General features: G+C 47.8%; 1 protein-coding gene and 1 long non-coding RNA gene across 7 annotated transcripts in view; one reads left to right on the top strand and one right to left on the bottom strand.

Moving 5' to 3' along the window:
- Window positions 1–2,335: 2,335 nt before the first annotated feature.
- LOC106782951 (uncharacterized) lies at window positions 2,336–5,771 on the bottom strand. Its single transcript, XR_001380371.3, has 3 exons — window positions 5,665–5,771; window positions 4,230–4,296; window positions 2,336–4,128 (listed from the first exon to the last, which is right to left on the bottom strand). It is a non-coding gene; the product is annotated as an uncharacterized lncRNA (long non-coding RNA).
- Window positions 5,772–5,806: 35 nt separating this feature from the next.
- The window catches only part of IL34 (interleukin 34), a 57,302-nt gene continuing 46,170 nt past the window's right edge, over window positions 5,807–16,938 (top strand). The window contains exon 1 of one of the 6 annotated variants that reach the window (XM_014738462.3): window positions 5,807–6,023. The gene's annotated coding sequence lies outside the window, so the exon portion shown is untranslated. Of the gene's footprint in view, window positions 6,024–12,372; window positions 12,936–16,938 lie in introns of those variants that run through there. The other 5 variants (XM_023637308.2, XM_070262031.1, XM_070262037.1 and 2 more) reach the window with 5 other exon arrangements.

The raw sequence follows: 16,938 nt of genomic DNA, 5'->3' as shown, positions 1-16,938 counted from the left end.
CCCTCATATAGATACAATAAAGAGAAAAAAACGTTTTTTTCCTTCTTGTGATGAAAATGCAGGATCTATTTTCTTAACAACTTTCATATATATCATACAGCAGTGTTAACTGCAGTCATCATGTAGTATGTCAGATCCCTAATACTTGTTTATCTGGTAACTGGAAGTTTGTACCTTTTGACCAGCTTGCTCCGGTCCCCCCAGCCACACATCCACCTCTGGTAACTGCAAATCTGACGTCTTTTTCTACGAGGGGTTTTCAGGATTTTTAGATTCATGTATCAGTGAGATCATACAGTATTTGTCTTCTGTCTAATTTATTTCCCTTAGCATAATACCCTCAAGATCCATCCATGTTGTCACAAATAGCAAGATTTCTTTTTTTTTATGGCTGAATAATATTCTCATGTGTGTGTGTGTGTCTATATATATATATATATGTGCACCACAACTTCTTTTCTTTATTCATTCATCTGTAGATGGGCACTTAGGTTGTTTCCATGTCTTGGCTATTGTGAATAATACTGCTGTGAACATGGGAGTGCAGGTATCTTTTTGAGTTAGTGTTTTCATTTCCTTTGGCTATACTCCCAGAAGTGGAATTGCTGGATCATATGGTAGTTCTATTTTTAATTTTTTGAGGATCCTCCGTACTGTTTTCCATAGTGGCTGTACCAATTTACAGTCCCACCAACAGTGTACCAGGCTTCCCTTTTCACATTGTCGTTAGCATTTTGTCTCTTGTCTTTTTGATAATGGCCATTCTAACAGATGTGACATGATATCTCATTGTGGCTTTGATTTGCCGTTCCCTAATGACTAGTAATGTTGAGCATCTTTTCATGTACCTGTTGGCCATTTGTCTAGCTTCTTTGGAATAATGTCTATTCCTGTGTATTGTCTAATGTCTATCCCTGTCCATTGTCTACTGTCTATTACTGAATGTCTATTCAGGTCCTTTGCTCATTTTTAAATTGGATTATTTACCTTTTTGCTATTAGGTTGTATGAGTTCTTTATATATTTTGGATATTAACATCTTTTCAGATACATGATTTGCAAATAATTTTTCCCATTCCATAGATTGTTTTTTCACTTTATTGATTATTTTTTTTGCTCTGCAGAAGTTTTTTAGTTTGATGTAGTCCCACTTGTTTAATTTTTCTTTTCTTGCTTGTGATTTAGGTGTCATATCCAGAAATTGTCACCATTGAGCTTCCTCTGCATACCTGTCCATGAGTTTGCTTGTTCTCTGCAAGAGAGAGGGCTCTGGCAAGTGGAATTTCTGGAGTGCAGGCACAAGGGATTAGGCTTGAATATGTTGAGAGCAGGAATGGTGTCTAGTTCATAGCTGTTGCCTCAGGACCAACAAAAGGTGTTTAACAAATACTTAGTGATTGGATGAGGCTAAATTACAAATCCCAACTATGTAGGTGTTCAGGGGACCTAATCAGCTCCCTTTGCTTTAGTTGAGGAACCAAGTAAATGGGGAACTCTGTCTGGCCTTGCAAGACACATCAGGGACTGCCATGGACCTGAGGGGATAACGTCAAGACACAGAGGCATTTGCTGTTGGTCCTTAGGGCTCCTTCCATTCTGCTGCTCTAAGTCCCTGCAGCTTGAGTCTAAGAAAGTACTGAAAAGTTTCAGCTGCCTCCGCTTTCCCCTGACTTCTTGGGTGGAGCGTCCACAGATGTTGTTTCCTTTGAAAGATCTCTTGCCAAGAATAGCATTTCTTGAGGGGAGGGGCGTTTAATTCGGACGGTGGATGGAATGTGGCTTGTCTTTGTGTTTTTGAATATATTGCTAGCAAGACAGCTGCGGGGGCTGGAAAAGCTCTTGGGGTTCACTTGTCTCATGGGGAGAGTGCTGGTCTCTAGAGTGTGTGCTGCTCCCATGACTGCAGCCTCTCAGGCTTCTCATTAGTGGGAAGTCAGAAATTTGGGAAGCATTCTTCAGATAGGATCAACTTGGCTTTCCATTTTTTTTAATTCCTAAAGTTTGTTTCTATTCAAAATAGACATGTGTTTGCATGAGTCATCTACTTGCTTATTTGCATATGCAATATTGTATGTGAGTATTTTAAGTTTATTGCACCCGTAAAATACATTCAAAGGCTCAATCCATGGGGCCGGCCCCATGGCCGAGTGGTTAAGTTCGCACCCTCCGCTTCAGCTGCCCAGGGTTTTGCCGGTTCGAATCCTGGGCATGGACATGGCACCGCTCATCAGGCAACGCTGAGGCGGCTTCCCACATGCCACAACTAGAGGGACCCACAACTAAAAATACACGACTATGTACCGGGGGGCGTTGGGAGAAAAAGGAAAAATAAAATCTTTTTTTTTTTTAATTAAAAAAGGCTCAATCCAGAGCTCAGAAGATCCATCTCTTGCTGCTGAAATCAAACCTTGTTCAAACAAATATCGGGGATAGATGGCTTGCTCTGGGGGTACGTGGCAGGGACTCAGTGAACACCTTCATGGTTGGTGGCTGATTTCCGTGAGGACCTGATAGCCCAGGGTTCAGGGCTCGTATGAAGTTCAAGTGAACTGAAATCAGCAGAACAGACTACACAGCAGTCCAAAGAATCCCCTTCAGCAGTCTGCACCGGCACAGCCAAGAGCTACTTCTTTAGAAGTTTTGAAAGCCATCATGAGGAGACATGCCTAACCCACTAGAAGATGCTGCTAAATTCATTTATTCCGTCAGTATTGATTGAGCACCTACTATGTGCCACCTACTCCCAGGTCTGCTCTGCATCCAGAAGTTGGAGAGGAGTTTTTTTTTTTTTTAATTTTATTTTTCCTTTTTCTCCCAAAACCCCCCAGTACATAGCTGTGTATTTTTATTTGTGGACCCTTCTAGTTGTGGCATGTGGGACGCCGCCTCAGCGTGGCTTGATGAGCGGTGCCATGTCCACACCCAGGATTTGAACTGGTGAAATCCCGGGCCCCCGAACAGGGTGCGTGAACTTAACCACTTGGCTACGGGCCTGGCCCCTGGAGAGGAGTTTCCATAATCTAGAAGTTCCTGTCGATCTGAGGCTGGTGGTGAGATGAGTCTGCCGGAGAGCCTGGCAGCAAGTTTCAGAAGAGCCTAAGGGCCATGTCTCTGGTTTCCTCAGATAAAACAGGCATAGCCTTGGGACTTCCATGAAAAATCAGAAGGTCCCAAGTCTGAAAAATGAGAAGGTGGAGGGTGGGTAGCCAAAGGTTTTTGGTCAGGAAACAGTAGGAAACCTGTTACAGTCAGTTTAACCTCAGCTGCACATAGAATCATCTGAGTTTGTCAGAATAGATTCCTGGGTTCCACCCCAGACATACTCCTAAGAATCTGCTGGCGATGTCTGGGCATCTGTGTATTTCACAATCTGGTGATAATGATCAGACCTGGAAATCACCAGATCTGGTGGGGAATGAGGGAACATTACTTCTTATTCAAAATGAAGCAAAAATAAAACAAAAACAAGCAAGTTTGAAAATTCCAGTTTTCAATAAAAGACCAGGAGTCTTTTACTGAAATAAATAAAAGACCAAGAGACTCAACTGGAAGTAGCTAAAAGCCCCTGTTAGCACCGCCCCATCCCACCCCACCCCCCCAGTCTAGCAGCTTTGTCAGTACCCAGTCAGATTTGGTTGTAATTCCAGAGGCAAACCCATCTCGGTTCCCCACCTCTAACTCTGCCTCCTAGAGTCTGATTTTCAAATTTTCAAAATTTCAAAATAATCCACAGGCCCACCCAACAGAATTTACTCCTTTCTCTGACTGTAAACAAAATCTCAGGGAATGAGAGTTGCTTTTGATTAGGACATTTGGGGAGAGTTTTCACAAGTTAATAATTTGGGGCCATGAATAAATGTGGATAAGCTAGTGACGTGACAGTCAAAAGAAGTATTAACATTTACTGGGTTATTAGGGCCTAATGCTGTTAACCGGGCACGCTGGGGAATCTTTTGCCTTTAAGGAACTGATGCTGCAACTGGAGAAAGGCAACTTCACCACATAAAGTGATCAGAAACAAGATCTTATCTGCCAAATGCCAGGTAGGAGTGAAGGCCATAGAAAGAGCGCCGGAGATGGAGTCAGGTGACCTAGGTTCGCCAATCTCTAAGCAGTCTTGATTTCCTGTCTGTAAAATGGGGAGAATGAGATCAACCTCCAGGAGTTATAGTAACAGCAAAGTGCCTTCCCTTGAGTGTCCAGGGGGTCTGAAGGGTCGTGCCCACTGACCTTGGGTCTGGAAACCCAGGGAGACCTGGAGCCACCTCCATCTTGAACTTCAGTCCTGTTTGCAATCCTGTGGAGGAAAGAGGCATTGTTCCAAGCCTAGAGGCCCTGGAGGGGCACAGTGGAGTTTGTTCAGGCTCCTGTGAGGCCCCAGTGAGATCCTGTGGCTGTGCCCCCATCGCCCCAAGCCCCTCTTGCCCTCCCACAGGCTGCCTGACTGGTATGAATCAACTTGGCAGAGCTCTACAGCAAGGCCCTGCAGAGGGTGTGGCCAGTGTAGCCACTGCCTTGGGGACGGGGGTGGGGAATTAGCTTCATGCATTCCAGTGTGGGCACATTTGTCCTGCTGAATGTTCAGAGACAAACCTGGAATCCAGTTTTGTCAATCCAATCAAGAAACCATTTCTTGAACAACTTCTTGTGCTGAGGACTGACCTTCAGAAGAAGACATGCTAAACTAGGTGCTGTGGAATCTTAGCTGTGAATAAGAGGCCCCTTAATGAAGGAGTCTATGCTCACTTTCAGGGAAACGCTGTAAACTATCTTTTTGGATAGTTTGATGCATTGAATGCAGCCCTTCCGCTGTCCCCTGCTCCCCACTTGTCCACTGTGGAGGAGCTAAAGGATCACTTGGGGGGTTGGCCCACCCCTAATTACTCCAAATACAGTCTAGGTAAATGGGGGAGCTTATTATGAAAACTAGATAGAGACGGAGCTGCCTTTGCAGTGCCCTCAGAAATGGCTGGCAGAGCCATTCTCAGCACTCGCTGTGACCCAGGCAAAGTGAGAGGCCTGTGTCCTTGGAAATGGGGCTGAGGGCAGAGGGTCTCTTTTCTGTGTCCCCAGGAACTCCTGTAAGTGCTGTGTCAGATCTCACGTTACGCCAGGACAGGTCCCGAGTCATGGGGAAGCCCTGGTTGTGTGATCTTGGGTTACATACTTCATTTCTCTGGGCTCATGTCTCCATCTGTAGACTGAGGAATTGATTGGTCTTCAACACTGATATTTATCACAGGCTTTTTTTTCTGGTAATAAAAATTGGCCCTGAGCCAACATCTCTTGCCAATCTTCCTCTTTTTTTTTTCTTTTTTCTCCCCAAAACCCCAGTACATGGTTTTATATCCTAGTGGTAGGTCATTCTAGTTCTTCTATGTGGGATGCCACTGCAGCATGGCTTGATGAGCGGTGTGTGGGTCCGCGCCCAGGATCCGAACTGGCGAGCCCTAGGCCACTGAAGCAGAGTGCACGAACTTAACCACTCAGCCATGGGGCTGACCCTGAAGGCTTTTTTGTCTAATGTTTGTCCCCCTACATCCACATGCACTCCAGTCACTACCACATCATTCGGTTTTACTAAGTTTCGTAAGAAGAGTGTTTTGTCAGAGCAAATGTGTTCTGGAGAGGCAGTGGGGTAGCCCCTTAAAACAGCCCAGCCTACCTGGGATCCAGGACTTTGTTCAGGGGAGTCCCACCATTAACTTGCTGGGTGCCCTCGATCAGAAGTTCTGGCTGATCCTCTGGGTGTGTGGCTCCCTCCTACTCCACACTCCAAGCAGGCTGGGGACACGTGGCCCTGCCCCGCCCTTGTTGGCTCCAGTTTCTGAATTGGAGCTGCAGTGGCCTGCTTTCCCCGCCCTTCCCATCAGTAGAGAAGCCTGGGTTGTGGGCTGGGGAAAGCCAGAGCCTCTCCCTACCTGGCACCCACTGCCCCCAGCCCTTAGGCACCTGCTCTGGGCCCTGGAGGCCCTTAAAGCCACCAGCAAAGCCCTAGAAGACCGCGTCCTGGTACGTGAACAGGTAAGAAGGCAGTCGGTTTTCTCTCACATAGTTTCTTTGCCGGACTTCTCCACCCCAATTTAGCTGCTTCCTTCACAGATCACAGTAAGAGGGATTTGAGCTAGACTTGAAAAAGACAGTCCCGGCCAAGAAGCTCGGAACTATGTGTCAGAGAAATGGTGTGAGTTCTCTGCTCTGGGTTTCATTTTTAAACCTTTGCTTTCATCAGCCTTGCAGGAAAAAAGCTGATGAAAATAACCATAAAGCAAGCTACTTCTCTCTGTGTTCCCTTCTGAGTTTTGTAAACTAATAAAACCACATTCTTTTTTTTTTTTTTTTTGAGGAAGATTAGCCCTGAGCTAACATCTGCTGTCAATCCTCCTCTTTTTGCTGAGGAAGACTGGCTGTGAGCTAACATCTGCACCCAACTTCCTCTCCTCTATACGTGGGACGCCTGCCACAGCATGGCTGGCCCTAAACCCACATTCTTAAATGGTTGTCATGGGTTACTGGGGGCTGTTCCACTGTATATTGCTTAGGTCTTCAGACCTCGACATACTATGTGCATGAATTATCACATGCATGAATTACCTAATCAAAACTAATTGATTTAAAATTATTTAGAGGAAAGGAAAAAAATAAAATGGCGTAAGCCTTTCTCATTCAGACAGTATTCTAAAATTAAAATGAAGTGTTCTGCCTTTACATTTTGCATTTAATTTAAGTGCACATAAACCAACTAACTCCATGTCACTTTTAAGGTCCATGTATCTGCCACGTTAACGAACTCTTCTGAGGATGTGCAGCCTTTGTCCCTTGATTATGACGTTGGATTGCTTCCAGGTGTTTTGCAATTAATAATTCAACTTTTATGGACAACTCTGTGGAAATAACTTTTTCTAGTGTTTTAAATTTTTTCCCTCTCCTTGGATTTTTATTCTCCATCCAGAATGAATACTTGGGGCAAAGGACAAGAACATTTTTGTAGTTCAGCTCATGTTACATGTAGGTTCAGCTGACTCATAGGAATTATGAGACTAATTTCCTAATTTCCAGGGCCGTGATCGCATGAGGGGGTGGGTGGGGAACTTGTTTTCTCTGGGGATTTTTCAGGAAGGGGGGATGGAGGCAGTCCACCATAGTGGTTAGGACTTGACCTTTGAAGGCAGGCTATCCTGGGTTTGTTGGCATAGCTGCCTGACCTTGAACTCTCAGCTAATAACTTCAATTAATTCACATGTAAAATACAGACTATAAAACTTCGTAGGCGTCCAGGAAAGGCTGCGATAGTGTTTGTAAAGCACTTAGTATAGCTGGCGCTGGAGGGTTCTTTCAAGCCCGGGGGCCATCCCTGGGCCATTTTACAAGATGGGCAGAATAGAGAAGGTCATCTCAGGAGCATCTTGATCTCTTCCCCTCTTCTTATCTAATCTCCTGTTAGGGGATTTTTTGTGTTAGGCCCCTATATGTGCTAAGGCTGGAGAGCTGCGCACTGGGGGATGGCAGGTCAGCTTGGCCTCTTTCTGAAGTTCCCCCAGACTCTCAGCCTCCTCCTGCCATCAGATCTGGATGCCACCCTTCCCGTCTCTCAGCCACCTTCCTCAAAGCAGAGGTTTAAGGGATCTTTGGACAGAGTGAAGAATTCCCCAGAAGTCTGTGGGCTTTTGTTCCCCACCCTGGTAGGATACTGGGAGGCTGCATACACAGCACAGTGAATGAGCACATGCTGGTGAGGCTGGGTTCCAATCCTGGCTGCACCAATAACCAGGAGTAGGCAGTCATTGGACCTCTCTGAGCATCAGTTTCCTCGTCCGTATAATGGAAATGTTAATACCTGTGCCATAGAATTACATGAGACAACATAGGTAAAGCAGCTGGCACTTAGGGACCCATTACTGTGGAAGGTCAAAGCCATGTTCCAGAGCCCTTGGGAAGGTACAAGAATTAGCCATAAAAGATAGAAAACCCATGTGTTCATTTTCTTGGTCAACAAATATTGGGGTGGCTGGCCATGGTTCTGGAAACTAGGGAGAGAGATACTTAAGACAGGCTCCCTGCTCCTGATAAAGGCACACAGCCCATCCTGTGGGCACAGAGGAGACTGACTGAGGCTGCCTGGGCGGTCCAGGACAGCTCCTCGCGTAAGGAGGAAGAACAGTCTATAAGGCAGTGGGAAGGAAGCTGGAACAGCAAGTACGAAAGCTGAGTCAGTGGGGAAGGGTGGGAAGTTCAAGAGGGCTGCAGGGCTGGATGAAGGGAGGAGAAGGAGAGACAGGATGAAGGGAATTGGCGGGGACCAAATTTTGAAGCACCTTGAAGGTCCGGTGAGAATTTCAACTTCATCTCAAGGATGTGGGGATTTGAGTGGGTTTTGGAATGCCTGTTCTGGCAGCTTTGAGGGGTGGGAGATAGTGTTGGAGGCCTGGAATGCCCCCAGCCTTCCACCCCATCTCAGGGGCTTTGACGGTACCCAAAATAAATAAATGCAGAGAGTGGGATTCTCAGGATAGGCTTGGTGTGGGGGAGCCTGGCCTGGGAGTTGGAACCTTGGGTGGGGTTCTGGTCCCTGCTCCTCCACCACCAGAGTAAGTGGGTCTCCTCTCCTGCCTCAGGTGAGGGTTCAGGGCAGGTAGGCATCTTACAGCTGTTTCCCTCTGGGTGTCTGCAAAATGTCTCCGGGGGCCACAGTGCCCGCCTCCCACCCCCAGGCGATACTGTGCTGGCCAGCCATGACCCAGCCTTGAGAGGAAGAGGCATCTTGTCTGAAACGGACAGTTTGGCCTTTTCACCCCAAGAGACTCCATGGAGGTCTGAGAACCGTGGCCTCCAGGCCTGTGACAGTCCCGGGGGTGGCTCTGGGCTCCAGCTGTCCTGCACAATTGTGCTTGAGGGTCATGTCTCGCAATTGGGGGGTGGTGTCCCCTGGGAACTGAGCTGCAGTTAGCCTGGGAACCTACCTCCAGAGCTTCCCAGGGGCTGCTGGGAAAGTTCTGTCTGTGCATCCCAGCCAGGAAGGGCCCAATAGCCATGCCTGGAGAACCAGCCAGGCCTTCCCCCTTGGAGCCATCTCAGGTAATGGGGAGGTGGATGAGTGGGGCCATGGCTACAGTTAGCAAGGCTGAGGTCAAGGCAATGACTTTGAAAGGCCAACAAGAAGTGAACTTGCCTGGCAGCTATTCGGAAAGGTCATGCCCTGCTTTAAAGCTTTCCGGGTGCCAGTTGCTTGTCCTAACACGGGAAAGTTCACATTTTGGCCCAGGACTCTCCCATCAAGTGCAAGTCCCCACTTCTGGCTTTATCACCCACATGCCTCCTCAGTCCTGCCTTCTCTCCAGCCACACTGCCCTTCCCTCTTTCCCAAGAGCCTGAACTTCCCTGCTTCCTTGTCTTCCTGCTTTCTCAGATCGTATAAAATCTCTTTGTAAGCATTTTTTTAAACCATCTTAATCATTTTTAAGTGTATAGCTCAGTGATATTAAGTACACTTACATTGTTGTGAAAGAAATCTCCAGAACTTTTTCATCTTGCAAAACTGAAACCCTATACCCATTAAACAATAACTCCTCCCTCTCTTCTTCTCCCCAGCCCCTGGAAACCACCACTCTAGTTTCTGTTTCCATAAATTTGATTACTCTCGGTATCTCACATAAGTGGAATCATACAGTGTTTGTCTTCTTGTGGCTGGCTTATTTCACTTAGCATAAGGTCCTCAAGGTTCACCCGTGTTGTAGCATGCATCAGAATTTCTTTTCTTTTTTTTCTTTTTTGGGGTGAGGAAGATTGGCCCCGAGCCAGTATGTGTTGCCAATCCTCTTTTTTGCTTGAGGAATATTGTTGCTGAGCTAACATCTGTGCCAATCTTCCTCTGTTTTATGTGGGATGCTGTCACAGTGTGGCTTGATGAGTGGTGCTACGTCCGTGCCCAGGATCTGAAACTGCGAACCCCAGGCCACCGAAGTAGAGCACGCAAACTTAACCACTATGCCACCAGGCCGGCCCCAGAATTTCCTTCCTTTTTAAGGCTGAATAGTATTCCATTGTATATATATGTACCATATTTTGTTTATCCACTCATCCGTTGACAGATGCTTGGGTTGTTTCCATGTTTAGCTATTGTGAATAATGCTGTTATGAACATGGTTGTACAAACATCTCTTCAAGATCTTGCTTTCAATTCTTTTGGGTGTATACCCAGAAGTGGAACTGCTGATCATATGGGAATTGTTTTTAATTTTTGGGGGAACCTCCATGCTGTCTTTCATAGCAGCTTCAGCATTTTACAATCCTACCAACAGTAGAGAAGGGGTCCAGTTTCTCCACATCCTCATCAACACTTCTTGTTTTCTGTGTTTTTTTTTTTTTTAATGATTGGCACCTGGGCTAACAACTGTTGCCAATCTTTTTTTTTTTTCTGTTTTATTTCCCAACCCCCCCCCCCCACCCCTGTACATAGTTGTATATCTTAGTTGCAGGTCCTTCTAGCTGTGGGATGTGGGATGCCGCCTCAACGTGGCCTGACGAGCGGTGCCATGTCCACCCCCAGGATCTGAACCCTGGGCCGCCGCAGCAGAGCGTGCGAACTTAACCACTCGGCCACGGAGCCAGCCCCTCTGTGTTTTTGATAGTAGCCATCTTAATGGGCATGAGGTGATACATCATTGTGGTTTTGATTTGTATTCCTCTGGTGATTAGTGATGTTGAACATCTTTTCATGTACCTGTTGGCCATTTGTATATCATCTTTGGAGAAATGTCTATTCAAGTCATCTGCCCATTTTTAATCAGGTCATTTGGTTTTTTTATTGTTGAGTTGTAGGGGTTCTTTATATGTTCTGGATATTAACTCCTTATATTTGCAAATACTTTCTTCCATCCATAGCTTACCTTTTCACTCTGTTGATGTGTCATTTGATGCACAAAAGTTTTCACTTTTGATGTAGTCCCATTTGTCTATTTTGGCTTTTGTTCCCTATGCTTTTGGTGTTATAACTAAAAAATCATTGCCAAGTCCAATGTCACGAAGCTTTTTACCTGTTTTCTTCTAGGAGTTTTATAGTTTTGGATCTTATGCCTTTGCAAGCATTTTAATAGCTTTATTGTTTGTATGGCATGTGCTTATTATAAAAATACCAACAAGGGCTGGTCCCATGGCCGAGTGGTTAAGTTCGCACGCTCCGCTGCAGGCGGCCCAGTGTTTTGTTGGTTTGAATCCTGGGCGCGGACATGGCACTGCTCATCAAACCACGCTGAGGCAGTGTCCCACATGCCACAACTAGAAGGACCCACAACGAAGAACATACAACTATGTACTGGGGGGCTTGGGGAGAAAAAGGGAAAAAAATAAAATCTTAAAAAAAAAATACCAACAATTCAGAAAATCACAAGCAGAAAAGAAAATCTCAATCCCACCCCCCAGAAGTAACCACTCCCTAATAATATTTCACTAGGCAGCTCTCCAGACAGTGCCTTGCTTCATCGCTTCTCAAACCATAGCTTCCATGTGAATCACCAGGGGATTTTGTTAAATTCTGATTACAAAGGCCTGGGATGGGCCCGAGACTATATTTGTAACAAGCTCTTAGGTGATGCTGCTGCTACTGATCAGGAAACCATACTTGGAGCAGCGAGGGTCTGTATCTATACACGCACACACAGATCTGTGTCCTATGGGATCATCCATAGAAGACTTTCTAATTTTTTTTGGTGAGGAAGATTCGCTCTGAGCTAACATCTGTTGCCAACCTCTCCCCCTACTTTTTTTTTTTTTTTTTTGCTTGAGGAAGATTAGCCCTGAGCTAACATCTGTGCCAGTCTTCCTCTATTTTGTATGTGGGATGCCTCCACAGCATGGCTGATGGATGAGGGGAGTGGGTCCCCGCCTGGGATCCAAACCTGCAAACCTGGGCCACCCATGTCGGGGGTGTGGAACTTTAAGTACTTGGCCACAGGCCGGCCCCCATATAGGACTTTCTTATAACTTGTTTTTTCCCCCAGTCAACTAAGTATATGTCACAGAAATGCCAATAAGTGTAGAGCTCCATTATCCCTTAGTGTGGCCACAAAATATCCCATTGCCTGGTAGGATGGTGATTCAACTCGTTCCTATGGATGAAATTCAGGGTGCTACCAAGTTGTCACTGTTATAAGTAATGCAGTGGCAAACATTTTTGTGACCATGTCTTTGTTCACCTGAAGGAATTATTGTTACTGCGTTTGTTCTTCTAAGAAGCAGACCTGTGCTAATACGTTCAAAGGCGTTTCTCCTTAAAGGAGTCATCTGGGAACCTGGACCCTTAATCTCAAGGCTCTGCCAGCCCTCTAGTGGGGTGGGGCAGAGCAGTGTGAGGTAGGGGCGGGTTAAGGGTGAGATTGAAGTGGGACAAGTGTGGGACAGGTGTGGGACAGGTGGAGGAGACGCATGGGTGTGGGAGGAGGCAGTGTGGCCAGCACTGACGGCGCCCACTCTTCAGCCTGGCACTGTGTGTTTACTGCTCATTTACCGCTCACAGCTCCCTGCAAGGCTGGACTTAGTTTCCTCCGTTTTACAGATGAAGAAACTGAGGCATAGGGAAGACTCCCAGCTTGCCCACGGTCACGCAGGCGGGAGGCGGCCGCGCCGGGGATGCACCTGGCTGCTGGCTGCTCGGGTCACCTAGGGCGCCCGGCCTGGCCCTTCCCCGCGGCCCTACCCCGCACTGCAGCCGCTCCGCGCCCCCGCCCCGCCGGATTCGAGAGTCCGCGCGCCGCCCCGCGCCCGCTCCCGGCTCCCGGCTCCCGGCCCGCGCTGCCCCTGCTCCAAGACGCCGCCGGGCCATCTGGCGGCTGCGGAGCGATCCCGGGGCCCCGTTCCCCGTTCCCCGCTCCCGCCCGGCCGGCCCAGAGGGACGCCCGGCCCGAAGACGCCTCCAGGCCGACGGCTCTACGGGCGTGCAGGGTAAGGCCTTTGCTGAAACTCTAGCTTCAGAGTTGCCGGCTAGGTTAGTCTTGCACTCCGAGGGCTGGGGGGGGGGGGGGTCTCCTTCGGGGTCAGCCTGACCAGGCCCTGGACGGAGCTCAGAGGATGTTGGAGGCCCCAGGGCGGACACTGTCCAGTTGGACAGCAGGGATTTGTCGCGAAGGGAGCTGCTGTGAGCACCGGATAGCCGCAGACAGCCCTGAGCTGGAATCCCAGCTCTGCCACTGCTGCCTGCAGGACCTTGGGCAGGTCACAGGCCTCTGCAGTCCCACTTTCCTCAGCTGTAAAGTGGAGATAAAAATAGGATCTCCCTATACCGTCTGACACCTATTAGGATGGCTACTATAAAACCCCAAAAACGAAGTGTTGGCCGGGATGTGGAGAAATTGGAACCCTCGTGCACGGTTGGTGGGATTGTAAAAGGGTACAGACGTCGTGGAAAACAGTTTGGCAGTTCCTCAAAAAATTAAAAATAGAATTACTGTAGGATCCAGCAATCCCGCTTCCGGGTATATACCCCAAAGAAGTCAAAGTGGGGTCTCAAAGAGATATTAGTACACCCACGTGCCTAGCAGCGTTATTTGCAATAGGCAAAAAGTAGAAGCAACTCAGGTGTCCACCCTCAGATGGATGGATACACAAAATATGGCATATATGTACAATGGAATATTATTCATCCTTAAAAAGGAAGGAAATTCTGACACATGCTACAACGTGGATCAACCTGGAGGATGTTAAGTGAAATAAGCCAGACACAGGAGGACAAACACTGTATGACTCCATTCAGATAAGGTAGCTAGAGTTGTCAAATTTGTAGAAACAGAAAGCAGAATGGTGGTTGCCAGGGACTAGAGGGAGGAATGGGGAAGTTATTTATAGAGCTTCAGTTTTGCCAGATGAAAAGAGTTCTGGAGATGGATGTTAGTGACGGTTGCATAACAATGTGGATGTACTTAATACCACTCGACCGTACACTTAGAAATGGTGAGGATTTTATGTCGTGTGTATTGAACCACAATTTTAAAAGCTGGGGGAGAAATAGTACATGCCTCATAGGGGTTTTGTGAGGATTGGGTGAGGCAGCGCGTGTGAACTATTATTATTATGGTGCATGGGAACCTTCTACCTCACAGACTCCGGCATTGGAGGGGCTCTGTGTCCCGACGGGGAACAGTTGCCCCATTCTCTGTGAGATGCTCAGGGTGGCGTTCAGGGGACATTTGCTGGAGGGGGGACTGATGCCCTGCTCGGGAGATTCCTAGCATTTGTGGGATGGGTGCATTCCAGACGTCGGAAAGTCCCTGGCGGAAAAATCACTTCTACTATGGGGCAGCTTGCAGGGAGGAGATTTCAGCTCTCCCTAGAGAACTTGTGATCAGAGCCGTCTGAATGTGGAGCAGGCTGCCTCATTGGGTGGTGAGCTCCCTGTTAGCGGAGGCATGTAAGGAGGGGCTGGGCAAGCTGCAGAAACTGGTGCTTGAGGTGGGGGTGGAGCCAGAGGGTCTCGTAGGCTCTGCACCTCTCTGATGTGATCCAGTCCAGGCAAAGTTATCTATAACTGGCCTGTGTAAAGGTGGGACCCAAGTCAGAGGGAGGGGGTGGGCAGATGGGAAGACTGGCTGCCAGCCCTCCCCTAAATAACAGTAATAATGCCTGCTGCCCTTTACTCTGGGCAAGCACCGCGTTAAATCCTCAACAGGCTTGATCTCAAATCCTTACCACAACCCTGTGCAGTGGGTGCTAGTCACCCCCATGTTATAGATGGCAGCCAAGGCCCAGGGGTTAAGTGACCTGCCCAATGTTAGCCAGTAGGTGGTGGAGCTGGGACTTGAACCCAGACAGTCCGGCTCCTGCCCTCTATGCTGGGTGGAAATCTCCCACATCCGCCTCCCTGTAAGCTGGCCGCTCCCTTCCACCCTTCCCCTGGCTGACAGCTATGGGCCCTGACTCTCTCACAGGCATGGATTTAGCTGCTGCTCACCCCCTGCCAGGTGAGTTAGCACTGCCTCCCTCCCTCTGGCTGGCTTCTCTGCCGAGTCAAGCTCAACCTGCTTGCGTCTCCAGGGTTCAAGGATAACACTGTTCAGACAAGACTGGCCTTGATTGGATGCCAGGCTCCCTGTCACTGAACGTCCCCCTTCTCCTTCCATTAAACGAGACCCTGCTTAACAGCTCTCTTCCAGGGCTCAAAGTCCTTCCCAGAGCTGTTGAATTCATTTTACCCTTTTGGCAACTGTTTTTTCCAGCCCAGCTCTCTGGGTGCCAAGATCTTGACCACGTGATTCAATTTGTCCAAGCTCCCAGTCTAGCACCTGCAAGGCAATAAATGCTGTCCCTAATGTTGGCAGTACGGTGGCCTCCTCTGTCCTCAGATCTGAGCAGAATTACAGAGGAAGCCCTGGCAGGGACGGCTGTTTATCCAGAATGACTTAGTTCGCTGGGTTGGCTCCCACACCTTATGAAGACACAGGGAGCTATCATTTAAGGACACCTCCGTGACAGGCAAGGTGCTAAGCCCTGTGTAGGCACTGCCTTGCCAAATTCATCCAGAGCAACGGAGGTGAAGAACTGTGTCATTCCCACATTAAGATGAGGAGACTGAGGCTTGGAGAGTTAGGTCATGTGCTCAGCAGCCTGGATTTTCCCTCTCCCCACTGCTGCCCTTGAGTCTCTGCATAGGTTGCTGGACTGACAGCAGTAATATTAGTGACACTCACGCTTGGTGGAATAATGTACATTTAAGCTTTCTTTTCCACTGCCTTCTGCTACCCTCCCTGCCTCCCTGGGTGTGGGCCTTGGTAGTGCTATTTGATGGATGAAGAAGATGATCAGGGGCTTCCCAGTGTCCCACAGTGGAAGGAGCACACCAGGGCAGGGTGGTGGTCCTTCTGCAGGTCTCACTCTGCAGGCCCCTTCCCACCTCCACTGCACTGGGTTGCAGGCTACATAGCCCTCCTGCTTGCCTCCTTGGAGGGGCTGTCCCAGGCCCCAGTGAAGCTGCTTTGTACAGAGGCCAGCAGACCAGCTGGTTTGGCAGATGCTGGGCTGGGGCCAGGTGCTTTCCAGCCTCTTCCTGCAGCTGGGAAACCGTTGTTGATTGATATCTCTGCAGAGGTTGCCTCCTGGTCATGCCTGCCCTGTTCCCAAGAGAAGGCCACTCCTGTCTCCGTCTGTGGAAATCTTGCAGGCAACAGAATTGTTGACTGTCACACTTCAGTGACGGAGTTCTGGAACCCTTAACTCAACCTTATAAGGCGTGACTGTTAACCCCACAGGAGGAGGCTGCGGCTCGTTCAGGATCTGGGACATAAAGCCTGGGCTGTCTGCCTGCAAAGTCCATAATATTGGCTGAATAATCTTTGTTTTATGCTTTTTAAGCTTTCTTTTAAAAAGTAATTAACAGGTTTTTTTAAAGTACAGTTTTGGATTTACAGAAAAATTGAGCAAAAAGTACAGAGAGTTCCATTATAGTCACGTACCCTGGGCACACAGTATCCCTTGTTATTAACATGCAGTATTAGTATGGCACATTTGTTACAACTGATGAATCGATATTGATACATTATTATTAACTAAAGTCCATAATATTATTGTTAGCTAAAGTCTATAGTTTACATTAGGATTCACTCTCATTGTACATTGTACAGGTTTTGACAAATATGAAATGAATGACATTGTGACAGTTGTGATATCCACAATTACAGCATCTTTCAGAATAGTGCCACTGCCCTAAAAATCCTCTGTGCTCCACTTAGTCACCCCTCCCTCCCCTAACCCCTGGCAACCACTGATCTTTTTACCGTCTGTGTAGTTTTGCCTTTTCCAGAATGTCATAGAGTTGGAATCATACAGCATGTAGCCTTTTCATATTGGCTTCTTTCCCGTAGAAATATGCATTTACAGTTCCTTCACGTCTTTTTGTGGCTTGATAGCTTGTTTCTTTTCAGCGCTGAATAATGTCCCATTGTATGGATGTACTGTA

Source organism: Equus caballus, chromosome 3, assembly GCF_041296265.1.
Source record: "Equus caballus isolate H_3958 breed thoroughbred chromosome 3, TB-T2T, whole genome shotgun sequence".
Lineage (NCBI taxonomy): Eukaryota > Metazoa > Chordata > Mammalia > Perissodactyla > Equidae > Equus > Equus caballus.
Note: the sequence above shows the minus strand (reverse complement) of the source record. Positions and strands in the feature narration are given on the sequence as shown.